This window comes from Sarcophilus harrisii, chromosome 3 (genome assembly GCF_902635505.1).
Source record: "Sarcophilus harrisii chromosome 3, mSarHar1.11, whole genome shotgun sequence".
In the NCBI taxonomy this organism is placed as follows: Eukaryota; Metazoa; Chordata; class Mammalia; order Dasyuromorphia; family Dasyuridae; genus Sarcophilus; species Sarcophilus harrisii.
The window spans coordinates 165,376,482-165,396,009 of NC_045428.1; the positions used below are offsets into that span (position 1 = coordinate 165,376,482).

The 19,528-nt window shown below is 33.4% G+C and overlaps 1 protein-coding gene and 1 long non-coding RNA gene across 2 annotated transcripts in view; both read left to right on the forward strand.

Annotated features, from left to right (window-relative positions):
* ATP11A (ATPase phospholipid transporting 11A) overlaps window positions 1-19,528 on the forward strand; it is a 213,664-nt gene that overhangs the window by 21,866 nt on the left and 172,270 nt on the right.
* On the forward strand, window positions 1,890-19,347 carry LOC116422285. Its single transcript, XR_004232857.1, has 3 exons — window positions 1,890-1,952; window positions 13,306-13,502; window positions 16,167-19,347. It is a non-coding gene; the product is annotated as an uncharacterized LOC116422285 (long non-coding RNA).

Below are 19,528 nucleotides of genomic sequence, written 5' to 3' on the forward strand. Positions count from 1 at the left end.
CATTGATAAGTATTATAAAATTAGAAACCATTTGAGTCTTTTAAAAGACAATATATATAAGTAGTGCCAGTATGGTTTAGTTAGTGTTAAACATATTGTGTATATGTACTTTTTTTGGAAACAAGATATAGCATGAACTTTTCCTGTTTTTGTATGATGATCCAAGCTCAGAGAGTTAGGAGTTTTAACAAGACAGATGTCTATATTTATGTCATTGGTTTGAACCATGTCAGTGGTGAAAGAACCAATAGAAGGAAGGGGAAGGATAAAGGAAGGAGGGAAGGGAATAAGCATTTATATAATACTTACTGTATTGTCAAGCATTGTGCTAAGAATAAGTATTTCCCCATTTGATCCTCATAACACTCCTAGAGGCAGGTGCTCTTTTATTCCCATTTTACAGTTGAGGAAATTGAGGCAGACAGAGTATAGTGAGTTGCCCAGAGTCACATAGATAACAAATGTCTAAGATAAAAAATGTCTTCTTAACCCCTCATTGGCCACTTTTTACCTTGGTGCAGATGGATATCACGATTGGTACACTATAATAACTGAAGACCGACATCATCATTACTGGGTTATAAAGTGTTGTCAGCCTTGATACTGTATTGATAAGTAGTCTACCTCTGATCCAGTTTTTTTTTAAATTTTTTTTTTAATTAAAGCTTTTTATTTTCAAAATACATACATAGATAATTTTCAACATTCATCCTTAAAACCTTGTATTCCAAATTTTTTCCCTCCCTTCCTCCCACCCCCTCCAATATATGTTAAACATGTACAATTCTTCTATACATATTTCCATAATTATCATGCTACACAAGAAAAATCAGATCAAAAAGGAAAAAAAAATGAGAAAAAACCAGAATGCAAGCAAACAACAAAAAAAGTGAAAATACTATGTTGTGATCCACACTCAGTCCCCACAGTCCTCTCTCTGGATGCATATGGCTCTCCATCACAAGACCATTGCAACCTGAATCACCTCACTGTTGAAAAGAGCTTATGTCCATCAGAATTGATCATCATATAATCTTGTTTCTGTGTTCAATATTCTCTTGTTCTGCTCATTTCACTCAGCATCAGTTCATGTAAGTCTCTTCAGGCCTTTCTGAAATCATCCTCTTGATTGTTTCTTATAGAACAAGAATATTCCATAACATTCTTATACCATAACTTATTCAGCCATTCTCCAACTGATGGGCATCCACTCAGTTTCTAGTTCCTTACCACTACAAACATTTTTATACATGTGGGTCCTTTTCTCCTTTTTATGATCTCTTTGGCATATAAGCCCAGTAGAGACACTACTGGAACAAAGAATATGCACAGTTTGATAACCCTTTGAGTATAATTCCTTATTGCTCTCAGAATCGTTGGCTGATCCAATTGTTTTAGTTAGTTAAATTTGCTTTTAAAAAACTTAATATATTTGGTTTGATATGTTACTTCTTATTCTTATTGGCTCCTTCCTACATCACTGGATATTCCATCTTATTGTCACTGGAAATATTTGCTGGTGAAATTTGTGATTTGAATTCTTCAATGGAATCACTTGGACCTTATGGTTCTCTTAACTGTTCTCACTGATACTGCCATTCTTGCTGGTACACTGGGTAGATTAAAATCACATTCCCCTTAATTGGTAGTGTGGGGAAATAGTGATAATAAAAAAGTTCTGTGAATAAATAGGATCCTCCTTGTCCATTACCTTCTGACAAAGTGTGCCCAACTGAAGTGATATCATTTGGTCATTATTCAACACAAACAATGGATCCTTGTGATGCAGTTTAGCAACTAAAAAATCTCCTGTGTTTTTATTGTGAACTGCTAGAGTTACCTATGAGTGGGTTGAGTAAAATTCTGTTGCCTCTTTTGTTAAATAAGAAGGAAGGCAGGATGGTATGGTGGAAAGAAGCTTTTATGCACAGTCAGAGGGCCTCAGTGTGAATGTCAGTTCTGCTTATTATTATGTTTGTGACACTGGGCAAGTCATTTCACCTCTATTTGCCTTAGTTTCCTCATAAATAAAGTGAGGGGATTAAATTAGATAGCCTCAGAGTTCTTTTCCAGCTCCAAATCTGTATTCCTTCTCTAAGATTAAGGCAGGAAGGAATTGTGCAAGTTACTCAATTGAAGACTTGAAGTAGTGTGTGTGTGTGTGTGTGTGTGATATTTGTTTCTTTTATCCTTTTTTGTAGATCAGTTTGCTTACCGTATGGTTGGAACTGATTAATATATTTTCTTTACAGTATCTGAACAAGCCTAATGACTACATAGAAAAGAAGTCCTTTTTCCTATTGGCTCTGACTAATCTTCCTTCAGAGGAAAGAGGATTTCCTGTAACCTATTTTAAACATTGGATTAAGGACAATGAAGATCTTCTAATTTCTCACCTAGATTTTTTAAGAAAGTCTCAGAAGGATACATGTCCTAACTAAAACATGATGATATCGATAAGATCAGAAAATAACCAATCACTAATCTATAGACTACATTTTGAGGAAGGAAAGAACTAACTTGCATATATTTCTATGCAGATAAAATACTCTATGACTAAGACTTTCTAAACTTAAGATATTTAAGTTACTTTCTCACTTTTAAAGGTTTTCTTAAAATATTTTATGTTTTGACTTAGATAAATATCTATAATTAATTATTTGATACTTGGAAAAATAAGAAAATTAGAATCTCCGGTCATGAACCAAGGTTAGTAATTTGTGTCCTATTTTTACTTCATGATTTAGGGATTATAATTATTCATTTTATCATTTGGGAACATAAAGTAATGTGATGTTATATAAATAATGCTGGATTTAGAGTGAGAGTGCTTGAGTTCAGAACCCAATAGTGTGCTTTATTATGTGACTACTTAACTCTGTGGGGACTTCAATTTCATTATATTTCAAAGAGTGGATTGGGCAAGATGATTCTAAAGTTCTTTTGAACTCTGAATCTATGACTCTTTGATCTTGTGCATATATCTGGAAAGTTCTTAGGAGAAGATACAATCTCTTCTTTATGATGGGGAAGCTAGATTTTCTTCTTGGCTTGATTTGACCTAATCTCTTCCACATATAAAAGTGGTAATCGAAATGTTTACAACCTATAGCTTTGAAGAAAGTAATGTTTTTTAAAGTAGTATTTTATTTTTCCAAATGCATGCAAAGATAGTTTTCAACATTCACTTTTGCAAAACTTTTGTGTTTCAAATTTTTCTCCCTCTTCTCACTCTTCATCCTCCCCAAGACAGCAAGCAATCTGATGTAAGTTAAACATATGCAGTTCCTGATGGATGTAATATTAAGATCATCTCAATAATGTATATCAAATGTCCTCACTTTCTTTATCAGTAGCCAATATAATTTACAAGCATATTTGTTTGAACATTGAGAAAAACATCTGGGTTTGGAGATGGATACTATAAGTGTTGTGTTACAATAATTGAAGATTGCCATGATTATTACTGGGCTATAAAGTGTTATCAGCTTTGATGCTGTATTGCTAGGTGAGGTTGAATGGAAAAATAGTTGTTAACACCAATCCATGTTAGCTTTGACATTAATAAAAAGCTTTAGAGATATTCTTTCTATCCTGGCAGCTGCTGATTTTTAAAGTAATGCTTAGTTACAGTGTCCTAAAGAACTCTGCTAGCTTTTAGGCCTAGAGCTTAGGTGAAGACTAATTAATTAGTGTTAGCCTTGGAGAAAACTGTCAAATCCACAGAAATTTGTATTGCATCTTTACGAAGTTTCTTCCTACATATAGTCTTCATGTTATTCTTCTGTGTCTCAGACTGTAAACACTAGTTTGGAGAAAACACAGGATTCTAACTCTTCTCTTTCTAACACACAGTTTCATAAAACCAATAAGAAAATGGCAGGAAATAATTTTCTTCCTTGTCTAATTTATTTTAGGCTCTACTAGATTTGTTGAGTATGTCCTTTTCTCTTCTATATTCAGTGTTGAAAAAACACTGGAGCCCAAGAAATCTCACTTGCAACATTTACTGTCTTTGTGAAGTTAGATAGTGTAGTTCTGCCTTTGCATTGAAGTCACCAAATACCAAAGTATATGTTGATTTAATTAGGAGGGTCTTGCAGAGTTGTTCATAGATTTTTCTCTTCCTCTTCATTTTTTGCAGTTGATGATGGTTCACAAACTGTAATTCTGTTCACAGTGTTTTTTTTTTTTTTTTGCAAATTAGCACAGCAATACAAGATGGCCAAGGGTTTGCCTCTCCAGGGAGTACCATTGTTTCATAGCAACTTCCTTCTTCCTTCTAGCTTTGTTTCTAGCAAGAATGACAAGATTAAAAAAAAAGAAAAAGAAAGAAAAAAAGGAAGGAAGGAAGAAAGAGAGAAAGAAAGAAAAGAAAGAAGGAAGGAAGGAAGAGAGGAAGAAAGAAAGATTGAAATGATTTAGCTTCTCTGATATTGTACTCACTTGTGATGTTATGATCATTGGAAAATTATATCCCCAAGGTAAAGCTTATTAGGTGGTCTAAAAACTATGTGCTTCTATACTCTTTTTGCTCTCTTTTCCATCACTGTCACTGTATTGCACAAGTATGAAGGGGCTACAGAGAAGTGAAGGCCATTTTTTACTTTACATCATTTCAGAAATTGATATGGCCAAAGAATTCGTTGTCTGGCTTGCCAGGTGATAAGTGAAGAACAGGAATATAAGAAGTCATGAGAATAGGGTATGATAGGAAGAAAAGATAGATTGGACATACAGAAAAGACAGGAGACAATTAGGCTTCTAGCTGTTAGGCTGTCCCTACAACTAGGCTTCTAGCACAATCAATAGATGCTGCTGTTCCCTTCCCCTACTCCTCTTGGCAAATATGGGAGAACGTGGCATCAGTTCTCATGGGATGGATTGATTTCAATCTGTATTATTGGAGGGGACATTTTGGTTGATGAAATCACAGATCCATTTAAAATTTTGAGTCTATGCAAGGCTAAAATGTTATGGATACAGATATTTGAATTCCAATTACTGGAATTTCCTTAAATCACCCAACTAATTTTTTTAAAACTTAAAATAAAAATTATTTTTCTCCTTATCACAAATTATTTTTAAGATCAGTAACTTTCCTGAGACAGTCTCAGTAACACCTGTATTTAATTTTAATTTTTTACAAATAGTCTTTTAAAAAAAGTACATTGCATTATTAATGAAAGGAACTTTAATAGGGTCATGAGAAGGTTTATTTAAACCCAGGTACTAATTAAATTTTAATGAAGCATGTGCCAAAGTAGAAACTATATGTCTATCATCAGTAGTATTTCCACTGCTAAAAAATATTAAATACTTTAATATCAAATATATTGAGCTTTTTCTTTTGGTTAGTATATGCCTATCTGAGAGTGAAGAGTTGGATTGCCACTATTAAAGCCAGTATTTTTGACCTGAAGAAACAGTAATATTTTTTGTTAGGACATAAGAAATATAATTTAAGTTCATATTGAATATAGTATGATTTATGGTAAAGGTTTTATATTTGATTAAAATTAATTTTAACAATTAAAAAATTAAATGAATTTTACTGTGATGTGAGTATTTCCTGTTTATGTTTCTCAAAGGAATATATTATAAATTTTACTTATGTTCAAAATTACATGTAAAAATCTATTTTGCTGCTGTTAATTGAATTGGTTTGAATAGGTTTTCAACTTTGTTAATTTTTAAGTGATTAAAAATATTACTCAGTAATGGCTTAAAGAATTAAAAAATATTTGGTATCTTCTGTGAAATCATTTCATAATAAACAAGTTCAATTATTTTCAGTTGTAAGAGCTTCAAGTATTTTTCTTGAATAATAGTAATTTATCTTTGATTTGTTCATTAATTTTTTTTGTAGATTTTTAAAGATATGCTTTACAAAAGCTATATAAGTACCTATTTAAATTTATTTTAGTTTTGTAAAATGAGTGAATCTTAATTGTAAAAGAGAAAATTGAAAATTACCTCTCTAGTAAATAGTTTAGTTGATAAATAGTCATAATTATAGCAATAAGTTGACCAGATGGCCTAATTTGGCAGGAAATCTCTTGTGTTGACAGTGGGGTTGGGAAGAAAGTAAACAAATGAGGACTGTGGTATTAATCTCAGTGTTCTCATAGATTTTATTAGGTGTTAGAGTACATAAATTTTAGGATTTGTATTTATTTTATTTTCCATTTACTAAAAGCAAATTTTGCAAATCTTTTCTTCATATGATAATGTGTATCACCCCATGTACCTGAATTATAGTTTTTCAGAGCTATGAAGAACTTTAGAGATCATGTAATCCAGAACAAGCTTCTTAAAATTTTTCCACCCATGACCTCTTTTTGCCTGAGAAATTTTTATGTGATCCTGAGCATATGGGCATATAAAAGAAGTATACAAATTAAACATTTACTAATAATAAATTATAGTTTTGTGACCCCCACATTCAATTATGAGACTCCCAAATGGGATTTTGACTTATTGTTTAAGAAGCTAGGATCTAGCTGGCTGTGGAACTAGAGGGCCTGTGTTTTATAGGTGACTTGGATTGAAATTCACTCAGGTCTTCTGACTCCTGTTTGATTCACCCACACTACCTTTTGGAACAGAGCCAAATGCTAAGTTTGGTATACTTGATGTACATAAGGGCCATGACCATCCTAGGACTTTGGGGATTCTAAAATTAGATTTAGAACTGGAAGAGATCTTCTACAGATGAAGACCCTTGAGACCCAAGAAAGCTTAAATGACTTGTGCTGGTGCTGTCACACAAATAGGAAATGGCAAGTAGAGGATTGGAATCTATATTTTCAGGCACAAACACTTAATAGCATTATCTGGTCTTCCTCAGAGTGCACTATCTTTCTTGGGGAGCATTCATCACTCCAGCTGGAATTCTCCACTGTCTCTTATTTGCAGTTTTTTTATATTTCCATAATTCTCTTATCTCTTTTGGAAGCTGTACTAATAAAAAATAAAATGAATATTAATTAAAATATTAAAATTACTTGAAATATTAATTAATAAAAATAAATTATTGCAAATAATTTTACTGTGAAAGATTTTAGGAATTAGTTAAAGTCAGTGAAGTTCAAGTAAAATTTTAGACATGTATAGAATAAAAATTAGTTTCATTACTCTGTAGCAATAATCTCACATTGACAGATGTGCTATAATTTGACAGATGTGCCATGTGGCATTGTGGCTTTTAATGGACACATTACATAACCCTGTTGGTTCATAGTATTTTAAAAAAAAGTAACAAAACACAACACTTAAAACTGGATTTGACAGTTCAGAAACGAAAATAAAGCAAGCAGACAGAATATTAAATTACATTTATGTGTGATATACACTTGAGAACTCTAAGGCCTTTTTTTTCTTTTTCTCAACCTGTGCAAGAGTATCAAGCTTTAATTATGATGCTTTGTTACAATTAAGAGAAGAAGGTGACTTGGAAGTGTCATTAAATGAAAAGTTACCATGAAACTATGATCCTGGAAAGTGTCCCCACAGTCACTGGTTCTGTGACTTCATGGAGTTTATTATTTAATCCTTAAGTATTTATTATCTTCTCAGGTAGCATCATTAGTTTACTCTGTTTCTGGGCAGTTGTCCTCTATCAGGTCTAGCCTCACATACAAACTCTTCCTTCATTTAAAGCATTTACATACAACCTAGCCACAACTTAGCTTTCTAATACTACACATGTTCTGTATAGTGGGCCAGCGGGTAGAAACAGCTAAAAAAAGAGTAGTATTTTCAGGCAATAAAAAAGATTGTTTTTGTTATTTAACAGATGCTGAGTATACTAGTTTTGATGGATATTTTAACTTTTTAAAAGGTCACAGAGATCAGCAATTATGTAGTATTGAGTGAATTGAGTGCTGCTGTTTGCTCAGCATTGTACTAACCTCTGATCCATTCTCCATGCAGCTGCTAGACTGATGTTTCTCGGCACAGCATTAACCTTCATTCTCCTCAAACAGCTTTTCTATAAGATGACAGAAAAAAACTTTTTTTTGCCATTGAAAGCCCATTTTCACAACCTATCATGAAATCATGAACTTATTTAGAATTCTTCACACTCTGCTTCCCCTCCACTTGCCCCCATTGTGGTCCAGCCATGCTGCATGGTGCTCACGTGCAGCATTCTATCCATTTTTAAGACACCTTTGCACCTTGGAGGTTTCCTAGAGAAGATCAGACTTGACTTAGTCTTTGAAAGATAGGTTGGATTTAAAGAGGGAGGAGGGGGGAAGTACATGAGCACAGGTTTTAAGGTGACAGTGAAAATAGTTCAGGGAATAGTGGGGAGACTGGTCTGATAGCTATTGGTCTTGAATAGGTCATGGAACTGCTCTAGATTTCATTGGCCATCAGTGTGATGAAGAATTCATCCAATTTTTTGCCTTTGTGATCTGATGAGATAAGATGGTCTGTGAAATGCCTTCTAGCTCTGTGATCTTATGATTCTATGAGGAGAGATTTCATGAGTTCAAATACTGCTTGTGTGACCTCAGTTTACACTTAACCTTGAAAGTTAAGTCACTTAACCTTTCTCAGCCTCAGTTTCTCATTTTTTCAAATGAGGGATTGCATTTGTCTTTTCTACCTCTAAAATTAGGAAGCTGAGAGAGTAAACTAAGGGGAGCTTCAGTGTTTTTTTTTTTCCTAGAGCTAAATATCTGATTCTGTGAATGGAGAGCTTGTACTAGAGAGAGAAATTTAGATAAGGGAGATTAATCCATGTTGGAGGGCTTTGATTCTATAATTGATCCTTTCTTTCTTTCTTGTTAAGTGCCTTGCCTAAAGTCACACAACTTCTAACTGTTAAATGTCTGAGTCTGAATTTGAACTCAGCCACCTAACTGCCTCTTAATCTTTTCTTGAAACAGCAGAAAGCCATTGTAAATCCTTGGGAAGAGGAATGACAATTATAAAAACAGTATAGGAGATATTCAGGATGGACTGGAGGTTGTATTGGAGGTCTGGAGGCCAACTAAAAAGTCACTGAGCAATGAATTTTTGTTTAGTTTAAAAACCATGGACAATAAAATAATTTTCTGTGTTAAAAGCTAAGGGAGGCAATTTTCTTTTAGTGAAGATTTGAGGTAATTGGAGAGAAGATGCCACAATAACCGACTTTGCTGCTAAATATATTAGAAGGTCAAGAACAAAAACAGAGTAGGTCAGATTTAAGCTCAGCTTTTCTCACCGATATTGGTTATAAAATGTTGCTAGAATCTGGTTACGGTTTTTAATTTCAAAGGTTAAAGCATTTGGAGTTAGTGGGTGGTTTCTTATTTGCTTTTCCTCTTTTATTATCCAGGTATCTGGTAAGTCTAGTTTTTGGAAGCCCAATGAAATCATTTGTTCTTTAAATTTTCTAGTTTTACCTTTGCAAAGTGAAGAGAGAACTTGTCCATGAAGTGAAATTAACTTCTAGTTGGTATAAACAGATTGAAAACAAGTGTTCATCCTGTCACTATCTCTTCCCTTCCCCCTTATGGTAATTTGAAGGAAACTCTAAAGATGATTCACTTTCTGGAGAATCCAGATAAGTAAAGTGTGGTTTAAGTAAAGTGTGGATAAGTAAAGCCTTAATTTTTAATTTGGCTTAATCTAGGATTCATTATTGCTAGTTTTATTATTCTAGGATTTATCTTTTGCATCTTGAACAAAAATCTGAACTAGAAATCAGGATATCTGGTTCCTACGATTAAAATGCTGGACTTTTATTGATTAAAAAAAAATCAAATGCTTTAAAAAAAGATACCTACAACTTATTAACTAATTCTTTTTTCCCTGTTTCTAATAAAAATGTGGTAAATTTGAAATTTATGTCACTGCCATTCTTTCCTGGATTTAACTATTTATACTAGAGGTTGAGAAACATATTTATAGCCACTGATCCATAATAAAAGAAGATGATAAGGAGTTCACTTCTGCTGCTGCTTGCTGCCTGCTACCTACTGCCTGCTGCCTTCTAGCTGTCAGAGCTGGTTGTTGGCTGCTGCTGGCTTCTGTTGCTGCTTCTAGGTGCTAGCAATAATTTAAAAAATAATAATAATTGTTTGTTTGCCATTTATAGTTCTAATGATGTTTTGGACATCCAGGTGAGAAGTAGCAGAGAAAACCTGAATTACTTTATACTCTTTGGAAGGACTTATGTACTTCATCAACTAGCTTAAACTCCTTTTCAGGGTTAGCCAACAATAAGGTGTCATTCTCCTTGTTATAGCGATCTCCTTTTTTGGGGTTAGTCCATTTGCTAAATATTTCAATAGCTAATGCCTGTTAGAATCCTAAATTTCCATTAGAATTAGCCCTGTAATCTCCCATTTGCCAAGCTTTGATAGTATCTCTGCTAGCGAACTTGTGTTTCCCCTTAATTGCTAAAACCTCTTTGCTAACTTCTCTTAGAATTTTGCCTGCTCTTAGCATCATAACAAAATCTTTGACCCCCTTATTTTTTAATTTAATTAATTATAATATTTTATTTTTTCAAATACATGTAAAGATAGTTTTCAATATACACCCTTGTAAAACCTTGTGTTCCAATTTTTTTATCCCCCCTCTAGACAGCATGTAATCCATATATTCTATATAAATTCAATAACCTATAAATTCTCTTGAGACAACACTAGCCTGAAACTCCAGTATACTTTTGGGGTCCACCACTCCTGGACCCTCAACAGTGCCTTACATTTGTAAGGTACTTTTGCATTCAATATCTATTTTGATTCTTTGAAAAATTCTGCAAGTGCCAACCTAAACTTTATTGATTTGGAAACTCAAGCTTAGAGAGATGAAAAAATTTGCCTAGGATTAGAAATAGGGTAAAGCTAGGGTTTGGAACTGTTGTCTCTTTCCTCCTCCCATTTTCTCTTCCTTCTTTCCCTTCCCCCAGAAAAAAAAAAAAAAGTAAACTTGAAGGCAGGAACTATTTGATTTGGGGGCGGGGGAGGGATTTTTTCTGGTAAAGAATGGCAAATATTAGGCACCTAATAATGCATGTTAATTGATTGTCTATACTGTTCATTCAAAATTTGATATTTTTCTTAAAAAATAATAAATATTCAACTTTCCTGCTTTAAAATTAATAATAAGAACTGGGCATTTGTTGAAAAATTACACATGCATATGTTTTGTAAATAAAAAGCTTTAATAAAATAAAAAAATAAAATAAATTTAAAAAAAGAACTAGGCATGGTAGTGACCATGTTTGTTTTCCCTCAGTAATACCAGCTGACCTGTCACAGAATTCTGAACTGCACTGGGCCAGGCCAATCGAGTGTCCTTAATAATTTCAGCCTGGTGAGGCAGTCCTAAGAGACTTGGGATCTGTACCAAGTTATTTAAGAAAGGGCCATTTAAGGGGCCCAGGCTGGGAATTGGAACAAGTCAAAGCTCTTGCTTGGGTCAATAAATAGTGGGATTTGGGACCCTTTAAGTTTTCCTTGCACTTTTAGCCTGCAAGAGTTAGGGAAACCTAGTCTTAAAAAATTAATAACAAGGAATATGAGATTTTAATTTGTTATATATATGACACATTAATCTATTAACTTTGAGGAATTAAAAAAACATTTATTTTGTACATTTCAACTAGTTTGCATGACTGTACTGTTCATATTCATAATACTTTTTGAGAGGAGTTTATTTTTCTAATACTAAAAAGAGAGAATCAAGTACCCTTATGATTCTATATATTTAACCATTAATTAGAGCAAGAGAGGGTCTACAGCAATTGGATTTCTTAATCTGGAACATGAGGATAGATACTGGGAGGAAGAAAAAAGGGAAAAAGACAAAACCATTATATTACAATATGCTTTTGTTCCATTTTGTTGCCAAAAAAAGGGAGGTCTATACATACACAGGTGGGGAGAAATGGTGGGAACAGGAGGGGGAAACATATCCATAGAGGACATCTCTATGTTTAGAATCTGATGTTTATGGCCCCAGTTCTTGCATAGATTTCAGAGAAAATTCGTGTATTTGATATTGTTGTTGCTGTTGTTTTTAACATTTTGATGACTATTTCAGTATGTTTTGTTTCCTTTGTAATCTTATATACATATAGCTTATTATACCCATTTAAAAGTGTTATTCTGAAAAGAGAACCATAGACTTCACCAGACTGTCAAAGGGATCTGTCCATGACAACAACAACAAAAAAACCCTTGCCATAGAGCAGGAAAGGGAGAGTCTCCTAATTGGTTCCAAAGTGAATATTCTACTTGATTTAACCTTTTACATTATTCCCCCACTGTCTCTCATATATTATCATGGGTTAGCAACAAGTTTTTAAATGAATCTGATTGTCCTTAATCCATAGCCTCTTTTATTAAGGCTCTTAAATTTCAAGTCTCCACTTTGAATGGGAAGGTTCCGTCATAATATCCTCTTTGATGGAGGGAGGTGGTAAGCTATGGTGGAATTATTCTGGAGCTTGTAGCACTGTGAATATGGTAATATCACCTAGTGGGCTGGATGGAATTAAACTAAAAGATTTATAATATCCTGATAATGGAGTGTTTAAATTCTTCTACTATTATATATATATTTAAAAATTTCATACTGTAGCTAACCTTTCTTATATTAATGTAATTGTTGAATTATCCTTGGTGTGCATAAAATAAAATTTACATATGTTTTTTAAAAAAAGAAAGAAAAGAAATCAAATAAAATGAGTCAGAAATAGAAGCATTCCGCCATATTTACTTTAATACTTTTGAAAGACATTTATTATTTTAAAAATTAAGATTTGCACTGTACACGGCAACAAGATTATATGATGATCAATTCTGGTGGACATGGTTCTCTTCAACCATGAGATGATTCAAACCAGTTTCAATTGTGCAGTGATGAAGAGAGCCATTTACATCCAGAGAGAGAACTGTGGGAACTGAGTGTGGTTCACAACATAGCATTTTCACTCACTTTGTTGTTGTTTGCTTGCATTTTATTTTGCTTCCCTCTATTTTTTTTTTTTTTTTTTTTTTTGCTGGTTTGGTTTGATTATTTTGGTGCAAGACAATAATTATATAAATATGTATGCATATATTGGATTTAACATATATTTCTACCGTATTTAACATATATTGGACTCCTTGCCATCTAGGGGAGGGCATGGGGGAAAGAGGGGAAAATTGGATCACAGGGTTTTGCAAGGACTAATGTTGAGGAATTGTCCATGCATGTGTTTTAAAAATAAAAAACTTTAATTAAAAAAAATGGAAAAGATTTAAAAAAAGAAAAAAAAATTAAGATCTGTCTTTTTTCTCCCTTCCCTCTTCCCAGTTGTGAAAGCAAGAAAAAACAAAGCCCCTGTGGAGTCAAGCCAAACAAATTTCCGCATTGACCATGTATATTTTTAAAAAATGAAAGACTCATTCTTGAACTTTACTTTGAAATCTTTGAACACTCACAAAGAGATATAGAAGTGTTTGAAACATGTATGTGAAGAAACCCATGTCACTAGATTGTTAACATCAAAGGTATGCACTATTCTTATTAAGCACACACATAATGTATGGACAGGATGTCTCAGAAGATTTTTTTAAAGTGTGTGATTTTAAGTTTTAAGTTTTGGGACACCTTGTATATGTGTATTTGTCACTTTCTAAAGTTGGGCTTCTTATAGTTTGTAGTCCCAAGTCTTACCAAAACTACAAATAATTGTTGCTAAAACCATTAGAAATGTTTTAATTTGTGATATTTTTAAATGGAAGATTTTTTTGTTATAACAACTCCATATTAATAAGCTCATCATTGACAAAAATTATAGGCTTATTATAACAAAATTCTATATTCTATACAAAATGCTTACATATATTACTTCATTTGAGCCTGTGTTTATATAAGCTTTATGTTCTAATTATAATATCAGACAGTTTTAGTAATCTCACAAGATTAATATTAATTATAAGTGATTTTTAATTTGACTATAATAAAAGGAGATACATTTTGCATTATTTTATAGAATGAAGAAATAATAACTATGGTATTTTTAAAGGGGTGATTAGTGGGATTTTAATTATTGTTTAATTCTGTCGGAGACTAGATGTTTGAGACAGAATTGAAACTGTAGTTGTTATTTGATTTGAGAGAGGATCAAATTTAGGCTATTTGATCTCTTTAATGATAGATAGCTCTTTCTAAAGATAAGGTGAAACTCAATATGAGCTTATTTGAATATACCTGAAGAAAAGAGCCAGAAACATTGACCAAGAACTGGAACACAAGCAAACTATATACAGAAAACAAAAAGTTGTTTTCATAGTTTATTGGTTCTTTAAAAAACAAAACAAAACAACCCTCCTCTTTGGGGTATAGATTTATTTCTTTATGGAAAATAAGTTGTGTTAAGATTTCATTTTGGAAATTACCCAAATCAAAATTTTCTAGTTCCCAGTTTCTCTTCTGCCAAAGGAATCTTTTCTCTCTTCTCCCTTCCTCCTCCTCTGTCCTCTCCCTATCCTTTATCCCTCCCTTCCCCTCTAATAACTCAGTTTTTCCACTTCTCAAGGCCAGACATACCAGGACAATGTTTCTTCCTGTTTTCTTTCTAATCACTTTTAGCAACTATTTAGTGTTTTCTTTGCTTCTTTTATCACTATTTCTTGACTCTAGGAGACTGGTTTCAGCTCTTAAGACTTTCTCAAGAAAACAAAGGTCCTAATTTAAGTTGAGTGCAAGCCCAGGGCCGCAAAGTAAAGATATAATTAAAGTGGGATTCATTAGTAGAGCCTTCCTAGAGCTATATGGATAAGATGGGGCAGAAAGGGCATTGGTGTAAAAAAATTTTAATTTAATCCAACATGAAGATAATGTTGAATGTTGAATATCAGGAACTATTGACCATTAATTCATGTAGACAAACACTCTAACCTCTACTTTACTGGTACATTTCCAGATTTACACAAACCCAGGTATCTTTAACTTTCACCTACCAGAATTGGGGAGTTGAGGAGGGTGGAGAATGGGAATTGCATAAAAATCATTTTCCTGCAGTGAAGAACCAAAAGTCTCTTATCTTTTCAAAGTTGAACAACTGACAAATTGACTTAGCTATAAAGGGTAGAGGAAAATCAGGAAGGATCTGAATTTCAACAAGGAGGAAAATTAGTTTTAAAGTAAAAATGATGGTAACATCTATTTCTAAAAAGGCAGATAGGAAATCTTGCTGAAATCTGTTGGGCATCTTACCTTTTGCGAGAAGAATTTCCTAGTGTTAATATACTATTAGACTTGGGAAACAGGAAGACCCAAATTCAAATTCTTCCTCAGACACCAACTGGCTTTCTGAGCCCCTGGAAAAGCCACTGAATCTCTCTCATGTTCAGTTTCTTAATCTGAAAAATGAGGACATTGAGAGCAACTATCTAACAAGGGCTATTGTGAGAAACAAATGCGAACATATATTTTGTAACTCTTAAGGAGATGAATACTAGCTGCTATTATTTATTTCAATGGCTTCAGAACATCTCGTGACCTAACAGAATGAGCCAAGGGTGATAATGAACTTTTGTAAAGCATTCACATACATTTCTTCATTTCAGCCTCATAGAGTGACCTGGGTTGATACAGACTCCACATTTCATTGGTGTATAAACTCCTTCCAGTGACCCAAGTTTAACACTTCTTTAAGAATTAGAATTTTGGGGAGTTGACTGGGCTATGATCAATAAAATGACTTTTACATAGTCATTCTGTAATACAGAATTTTGTTTCCATGTGCCCATGGCTTGATGTTTCATCTCATATACAACCCAAGTTAAAGCCTTCATGAGATCCGTGAACAGAGAAAGAATCTGAACTTTTCAGTCTTGCTTTTTTTTTTTTTTGGTCAGATTTTTATTTATGTTATATTTTGTTACCCCATCACAGTCATTCCCCATGCAGCTCTGGTAGTTAGTTCCAATTTCACAGTGCCATGAGTGTCTGGGAAGGGGGGAAGCCTGTGCCTTCTTAAACCTACAGTGAATTTTAGAAATCAAGTCCAGAGATATTACCCAGAAACCTAGCACTGTGCAGTTAGTACTGCTAAATAAAGCGTTGGCTTGTGACTATTTAGAAAGAGAAAGAGTAATCACTAAAAGCTAATATGGCTTCATTAAGAATCATTCATGCCAAATGAAGCTGGTTCCCTTCTTTGCCAGGGTGATAGGATGGAGCTCCAGGCAGGCCATAGTCAGAGGCAGAGTTCGTACAGATCATTGCTGTGAAGGGAAGAGCTGAGGGGCCTATATAAGAATGGAGCAAATGGAGTTGGAAAACCAGTAGGTAATTTTTAAAGACTCAGATAAATTATAATTTGTTAAATGAAAAAATATGAAGAAATAGTAGCATGGGCAAAGTTGCCTTGTAGCTATGAAATATATGTCCCTCAAATTCTGGATTTTCCAAACTTATGTAGGAAGAAATCTTTAGAGAAATTCACAAACTTTCATTACTAGGGAATTTTGGAAAGTGTCTATATTAGCCTATCCCTCAATCAATATCTTCCTATGGCATCTCTGATAAGTAGTTTCCAGGTTTCCCTTGAAAATATGAGAGTGTTTTCAGTGGGAAAGTGGAGGGAGTACTTATAGCTTTTCAAGGTAACACGTTCTATGTGGTGACAGTTTAAATGGTAGTGATGGCTGCTGACTATGCAGGGTGGTCATTGCTGAAGACTGGGGTGTCTGGACATTTCTTAAAATAAAACAACATTGAAGTTTGCTACATTGATTGAGTCTTCCTTTTACTTGGACACTTAATGGCCATGGTAGAGTTATTAATTGGCCTGATTTTAATATTGTTTTATCACAGGTAATGGGGAGGATGGGGAATAGTTAGAAGATATAACATTTATGAAATCTGCCCTCTTATGAGGGTGCAATTGTTGTACCCCAAAACATTTACAATGCTGACATCAAAGATCACTGATCACAGATTACTATAATAGATATAAGAAGTTTGAAATATTGTGAGAATTAGACATAATGGGAGCACATGCTTTTGGGAAAATGGTGCCAAAGAGTTTTGATTGAAGCAACAGATTTTCTTAGCTGTTATAGCAAGTCCCCAACCAACTTTTCCACATTGACTCTGAAGGGGCCAGAGGACTTTAGGTTTCTCTGTGGTAGTTGATGTGTGATGAAAATGGGGGAAGACAAATAGGGAGATCAGCCATATCTTTATACCATCTACCTGGATGAACATTGAAGAGAAGGAAAAATAAACTAAGGTTAGGGGGAAGGAAGAAAAGCAAGATGATAAAGATGGAGAAGTTGGATATGTGATTGATGGTTCTGATAGAGTTGAAACACACCCATCTATCATTGGTGGCTATATCTTAATTTTACAAAAATGTGATTTTTGAGGGAAATGGTCTAAAGGATCATTAGTTCTATAAGAATAATAGTTTTAATAAGTGATTCGCCAAATGACATGTGGGATTTGGGTTATAATTTAGTAATGTTGTAATTGTGAAGCAGCATCAATGGATAGTGTTTTTCTGATCATTCTTGTAGTAGTGTCCCTGATTTCAAAGGATGAGAGAGTTGCTCTTTTTGTCAGGAGCAGATATTTTATTTTATATTTTTAGAGATATTTTGTATTTTGTTGTTGGTATTAACTTGGACTTAAAATCACAAAGATCTGGGTTCATATCCTATTTCTGTGATAAAAACTATGTGATCACAGGCAAACCTCTAATCCTTAGTTTCCTTATCTGTAAAATGAGCACAATAACCCATAGTGCTTACATTATAGGATGATTGTGAGGCTAAAATAAATTAATACATAGAAGCCATTTTGCACATCCTTAAAATACTATTTAGATATCATTTATTATATTAAATTTAATTATAGCTAGTTAATTTAACAAATTCTTTTAAAAGCCAGGCCATTGATAAATCAGGGGAGGAGAGGCATATTTAGAACTTTATGTTTAAATTTTCCCAAAATGAGGGAATACAATATATTTCTCATACAGAATCTTCAAACACTGAAAAATAAGCACATAATAGTGCCTACCATTCATGGAAATATATGTTAAAAAATACTTTTGGTGACAGTAATCCTGTAGAAACTTTGAGTAGGTGTATAATGGGACAGGTGGTAGGAAACATGATTGTATTCTGAAAACAAAGGAAATATGAACATTTCTGTGGTTGCTGCAGTAAAATAAAATGAGAAATAAGTGGAGCTAAGACAGAAGCAAATTTATGAAGCAGAATATTTGTATATTTAAATGAAAAATAATTTTATTGTTATAATTAAAAAAACAAACAAAATTGGAGACAGTTTTGTTTTATTTGATAAAAAAAGCTCAGCCAAAATAGATTCAGGAGCAAGCTTGAACCTAACACTCATAGTTTAGAGATTTCTGTCAAAATTACATCTATCTTGTCAAACAATACTCCTTCTGTTTCACTCATTCCCAAAGAAGACATCAGCCATTGTCCCACAAGCTACATAGAGAAATTGTCTTAGAGGAAGTTGAAGTCTTTAATCAAAAATTGCTTGGAATTCAACATAGAAGAACGGAATTAAACATTATATAGTTAGAACTTGGAATATATGGATTTAAGATGCTGATCTGAAATCCACAACTCATTATAAAAGGCAAAGTAACATAAAATCAAGATTGTAGAGAGGATATTCTTACATTGTGTTTTCAGTGAGAGATCTATTAATGTTTTTCTTTTTCATGGACACTTTTCTGATTGAGATTTCTTTTTTTTAAATGTGATCTAGTATCATTTTAAATACTTTTTAATGGAAAAGAAGCAGATTTATTGGAAGTACACATGTTAGCAGTTTTTATTTTTTGTAGTTTGATTCCACAGATAATTTTTCACAATAGCATGCTAGATGTTTACTTCTAAATTGTAACCCTGTAATGTGAATTCATATCAATTAAGTAAACCTTATGTGTCCACTCTGTACAGAAACTTGGGCTAGATGTGTCAAGAATAAGATAAGACTTGCTTCTTCATTAAACTAACAATCTAGTTTTAATTTGACACTATGGTTAATTTTTCTTATGCTTAGAGAGAAATAAGTACAAAATATATTCTTCACTTCTCTAGGACTTCTTTGTGAAACTCCATGATCAAATCCAGTGAATATGGTAAAGCAGGGATTGACTGTGAAGTGTGTTTCATCTTGATAAAGAGGAGAAAGAAGGTAGAAAGTCTTGTGTCTGGGAACATAGTAGTACTTAATGAATCCTTTGAACTTGAAGGTACTAAGGTCCAAGGGAGATATGTTAGTTAACAGTATTGTTGCTCAGTCGTTTTAGTTATATCCAATTCTTTGTGATCCTTGTGTGGTGTTTTCTTGTCAGAGATACTGTAGTAGTTTGCCATTTCCTTGTTCAGCTCATTTTATAGATGAGAAAACTGAGGAAGACAGAATTAAGTGACTTGCTCAGGGACATACAGCTAGTAAGTGTTTGGGGTTGGATTTGAATTCAAGAAGATGAGACTTACTAACTTCACAGTCACTCTCTGTCCATTGTGCTATCTAGCTG